The sequence below is a fragment of the Tupaia chinensis genome, unplaced genomic scaffold (assembly GCF_000334495.1).
Source record: "Tupaia chinensis unplaced genomic scaffold, TupChi_1.0 Scaffold140176_1, whole genome shotgun sequence".
Taxonomy (NCBI): domain Eukaryota; kingdom Metazoa; phylum Chordata; class Mammalia; order Scandentia; family Tupaiidae; genus Tupaia; species Tupaia belangeri.
Window position 1 is genome coordinate 151869 of NW_006200055.1, and position 6129 is coordinate 157997.

A 6129-nucleotide genomic window follows, 5' to 3' on the forward strand; every position below is an offset into this window, starting at 1 on the left:
ATATATCTATTCAATGACTGCAGTATGATATGTAGCCCCAGCTAGGTGCTACTTTATAGGATGCGTAAAGTTAGACTTGTGTTCATGGAAATGTGTGTGTCACCTGTGTTTGCTATGAGGGTATTTGGATTGATTAGGGTCTTTGGTGATTCAATAAAATGTGGGGGAAAAACAGTATAGAAAGCTAACATAGATACCAGAGACAGTATGGGAGGAGAGTGGGAGATGGCAGAAGGTAAGAGATAGGGAATCAAGGATGGGGTAAAAAAGCAAAACATACAGAAAGCAAGAAATGGAAGATCATTTGCTGACAATAACATGTTTGTTGTTGTGCTTGATTGAGACAATATACAGTGTACTCTGGATGGAAAATCTCATTTTGTATGCTGTAATGATTTACAGTGAATGAATAAATTGAAATAAAAAAATAAAAGGTGTTAACATCTTTGAAGAGGAAACTTGCCACCTGGAAGAGGACATTTTTCAGTTGTAAAAGCAGAAAACAGTGAATCTCTAAGGCATTGTTTTGACTACTGTGGGTGGATGAAGCCCTAGGATAAAGTTTAATCCATATAGCCATTATTTTTCACTATGAAGATACATGCAAAAGACTATTTTAGGTTCATTAATTTACTGATGCTATTATATACTTGACCCTATTTTTTGATCCAAGAATTTTCAAAAACTACAAAATTAGGATTTGGTTGCCTAGAATGCCACCTCTAGAAGAATCTACTAGAAATAAGCAATGAACATCCCTCTACAACTGCATTGTTTATCATCTATTAGCACATTAAACTTTGTTCAGTTTGAACCAGTATTTCCAGTGTCCAACCAATATCAAGATAAAATAATTTGTGGGACCAGCAGGTGGCGTGGTGGTTAAGGCGCTGGACACTCCCACATGGCCAACCAGAGTTCAAGTCCTGAATCTGGTGCCTTGCTTTCTCAATTCTGCTCTCTCTCACTCTTACCCTCTGTCTCTCTCTGGTCAAACTAAAAAATAAAATGAATGAATAAATAAAATAAAATAAAATAAAATAAAATAAAATAAAATAATTATTTTTTAAAGAATAAAACAATTTGTAATTCTGAGTTTGAAAGAATTTTCCAGTTTCAAGGAATATTATAAAGTGAACCTCATGGCTGACTGGGTTAGTAGTGATAATACCCAGGCCTCAGGACAACTTCCACCACACAGTTATTCTTTTTCAAAACCAGTTCTTTTGGGAATTATCTCTGAGTTGTTCTCCACCACAAGCACACACACACACACAAACACACACACACATACTGAATCAGATACTCAAATTATTGTTTCTGGATTTCTCTTAGTGAATATGCTGATTATAACTGAATATTTCAGAGTATTCAGAAACACTTTCATAGACATTATTATTTTAGGGATTTCTTTTCCCTCATAAACTTTTAGGTAAACTACCCTTTGGTTTCTTTCTACATAGGTGCTATTGTCCATGCCTAAATGTCTCCTTCCCAAGCACAAGCTATTCCCAACCTTTTACATATTTGCCTATCAAAACAGGAACTCTTCTCCACAGGGTCCACTGAGTGCATCAGCACAAAATCCATATTTATCTTTCCTGAGCTCCTGACATCTTTTGAATATTTTACATTGTATGTATAGTTATTTTATAGTTTTGCTTTATAAAATAAAATAAAAATAATCAACTGGCCAAACCAATACATAGGAAAAAATAAAGAAAACTTGGATTTTCTAAAATATGGGTTTCCAGTTCTCATCTACCAACAGGAACACCAATTTTTGGCAACTATCCAATGATGAGAATACCTTTATAAGAGCCCCGAAATCCAATTGGGAGTTTTCAACACCCAATGGAGAAAAATATCCAAGAGTGGACATATCAAAGATGGAAAAAAGGACAGTTTCACTTTATTTGTATCACTATTTCCCCAGGTCACCACAGTTTGGTACAGAGAGAGACCTCTTTCACTTATAATCTTTCCCCTAGGAGAGAAAATGAGCAAAGTGAATGCTTAGCTCCTTCAGTCTTGCAAATGCTTCCCTGGAGGGCCACTTATGTCTTGTTCCACCCAGAACACTGAGGGTATCAGCATGAGTCAATAGTCTGGTGGCAGCTGGGAGCAGAGAGGGAAAGTGAGAACTCACAGCAATTGGTGCACAGCACTCAGGAACTGGTCACAGGTCTTGTTAACCAGTTTAAGGACTCCTTGAAAGGGGACCACCCACAAATATGGCATGATAACTTGCCTGCAGACCCCCAAAAATAGCAATGTGAACCCTCCTAGAACTCCATCTGCACTGTGGATGGCATTCTGCACACCCTTACAGACAGTGTGCACAAGGTCCCATAGACAACACACACTTCATTAGCCAATTAGACTCTGCTGGATTGAAAATGGCACACAATCATAAAAGATTTGGGGAATTGCTTTAGAGGGGAAAAAATGGGAATCTTTTAGCACCTGGCCTCGCTTTGTGGGATGTAGTGAAGGCATGCAGTTCTAAAATTTTCCCCTTTAAAGGAACAAGAGGAGTAGAGTAGGCATAGCCACAAAAAAGTTCTGAAAAGCCTCCAGAGTCTCTAGCCAGACTCACTAATGAAAGTCTCTCTCTCCTGAAGCTAGTCAGTAAAGAAGTGACTGCTTCTTCAAATGTAAACTCAGCAACACAATACTAAAACAGGCTTGAAGAATAAAAGACAGATGACATTACCAAAGTGGGGGGACTGAAGTTCCAATGGAACTCCAAAGAAATGGAGATCTAAGAAGTGCCTGACAAGGAATACAAAGTAATAATTTTAAGAGGCTGAGTGAAGTATAAGAGAACACAGATAGACAACTAAAACAAAACAAAACAAAACAAAAAACAGAAAGCAATCTATGAACAAAATTAGAAGTTAAACAGAAAGATGGAAATAATTTTTAAAAAGAGTTCTGGAGCTGAAGAAAACAATGACTTCATAGCTTTAATAGCTTTAACAGCAGACACCATAAGAAAGGATTAACAAATCCAAATAATGATCATATGAAATCATCAAATTAAATAAATAAAAGGAAAAAAATTAAAAAGTAAAAAAGCCTATGAGACACCATCAGGCAAACTAAAATACACAAAAAGTGAGTTTTAGGAGGAGAAAGAAGAGGAAAGGAAAACAGCTTATTTCAAGAAATAATGAAGGGCCAGAGTAAAACATGGCTCTCTGTGAGGCTGGTGAGCCTAGCCAATGTTGGTTTCCATCCAGGGAATTCCCTGAGTATGTTTGACATGTGTGTGCTCGTGATCTGAAACTAGGCAAGGCTCATAGTGGATTGTAGCATCAAAGACTCTATTGGGCTGCTGTATCTATGTCTCTCTTTCTCTGTCTCTTGCTCTCTAAAACTCATGAAATAAACTTAAAAAAAAAAAACTGCTTAGGCCTGGCGTATGGTGTGGTGGTTAAGGTGCTGGACTCCCACATGTCCAAACATGGATCAAATCCCGGACCTGGAAGCTTACTTTCCCTCTTTCTCTATCTCTCTGGTCAAATGAAAAAATAATGATAATAAATAAAATTAAGTAACTCTAAAAAAAAAAAACTTCTGAAAAGAAATAATGACAAAACAAATTCTCAAATATGTAAGATCTTCTGAAAAGAAGTAATGACAAAACAAATTCTCAAATATGTAAGAGAAATAAATATCCAGCTTTATGAAGCCAAAAGACCCCAAATGGTCTTGAAAATAGAGTTCTTCAGTGAGATAAAATCTAATAGAATTGTAAAATGCTGGGGTCAGCAGATGGTGTAATGGTTACATCCCTGGATCCACACTTAGTCAATGACAGTTCAAATCCTGACCTGGCAGCTTAAAACTCATGCCAGGCACATGTACATGTGTGCCCAAAACCCCAAGAGGAGAATGGAAAAGAAGGGATTACTGCATGGCCATCCCCTCTGGGGCATTATTTCTTGCTTTCTGTCTCTATCTCTTTCTGTCTCTCCATGAGTGCATGCACCCTTTATCAAAAATCTCTTTTTAAAAATATTGTAAAATGTCAAAATTAGATAGAATTTTGAAAGCATCAGGAAAAATGCTGTAAATACAAGATAAATCACATCATACAATGAACTTCAAAAATGTCATGGAAAATAAAATTAAATACTAGTTTACTTTGATGCAAAAAAATGGAAGCCATTCATATTTTTTCATGACATATTTTTTATTAACTTTTTGGGAAATTTCTCATACAGAAAAACTCTCACAAGGCTATCATATTTCTCAGCAAAACCTTTGCAAGTCAGAAGTGGATAAGATTCTATATTCAATGTACAGAAAGAAAAAAAGCAAAAAGAATACTGTCACCTAAGAATATTATCATGGGGCCAACAGGCGATGTGATAGTTAAGTCACTGGATCTCATATGTTCAGCTGCGTGGTTTAAAACCTGGATCTGGTGGCTTGGAAACTACACCAGACATGTATGTGTACACACCCAAAGTCCCAAAAGGATACTGGAGGAAAAGGAATTGCACTGTGGCCATCCCCCTAGAGGGTAATTTCTCATTTTTCCTTTCTCTCTCTCACTCTATCTGTCTCTGGCAAGCACACACACCCTGTAGCAAAAGAGAAAAACACTCTATCCACAAAGCTTTCCTTCAAGATTAAGGAAAGGTTAAAACTTAGACAAATAAAAGCTGAAGGAATTCATCACCACTCTACCTGACTTACATGAAATGCTGAAGGAAATTATTTGAGATGAAATTAAAGGACTCTCATAAGCAACATGAAAATATAAACTTCACTGGTAAATGTAAGTATATTGTCAATTTCAAATACTCTAGTACTGCAAAGATGGAGTAAATACTTCTAACTCTAGTATTAAAAAATAAACAGAAAGTTAGAAGTCAAAAGTACTAAAAATATTTATAGACAAGTAGAGTGAATTGTGAATAATACAAATAAAATAATGGTAGGGATAGTGAATATATTTTTATTCTTGATTTGATTATTAAACATTGCATATATGCTTTGAAAAACAGTGTACCCTACAAAAGTTATTTATAAATCAGAAACTACAGTAAAAATTATTTTAAAATATTTCTAGTCACAATAATTTCTGATGACAACAAAGTATAGAAAAATGCAAACTATAATGTCGGTAACATAAAATGTGTAGACAGAGAAGAAAAATGTGGAGTTTTATATGCGATTGAAGTTAAATTGTTTTCAGCTTATAATAAACTACAAGATGTTTCATTAAAGGTTCAAGTAATTACAAACCTGTAGCAGACATACAAAAGACAAAGAAATCAATGCATAATGCTACAAAAATAAGCATTAAATAATAATAGAAGGCAATAAAATAGGAAGAAAAAAGATTAACTACAAAGCAATCAGGAAAAAAATTAATAACATGACATTAGTAAGTTCCTACATATCAATAATTCCTTTAAATTAAATAAATTAAACTCACTAGTCAAAAGGTGGACTAACCTTGTAGCTCAGTGGTTATGTGCTGTATATTGGGAACTGAACCCAATATGGCCAATTGTGGTTTAAATCTGGACTGGCAACTCAAAAACCATGCCAGATGCAAGTGTGTGGGGGGGGGGTGCTCTAAATCCTTATAGGAAGGAGAAATGGAAGAAAAAGAATTGAAGCATGCCCATGTGCCATTGAGCGTGCTCTTTCTCTCTCTGGGAAGCACACGTGCCTTCAAACAATCAAAGGAAAAAAAAAAAGACATGGAGTTACTGAATGGATAAAAAGAAAAAGAAAGATCCAATCATCATGTACTGCCTACAAGAGTCCCACGCTTTAAGAACGCACCTTGGCTAAAAGTGGAGAGGGGAAAAAGTTATTCTATGAAAACTGTAACTGAAAGAGGAATGATATAAAATTATTGTGTGTTTTCCTCTTGTCTTCATATCCCCACAGATAGCATGTGCGCTCCCCATCCAGGTGACCAGCTACACCAGTGTAATAAGGCCGGCCCCTGCCGAAATTTCCCTTCTTACCTCCCCTAACCTAACATTCAACTTGACTAGTAAAATCTCTTCACACCACTTGCTTGTGGAATCCACTGTGTTCCCCAGTGAAGGCATTTGCCCATGGGCCCACACTATCTCCTGCCTCTCCTGCTTGGTT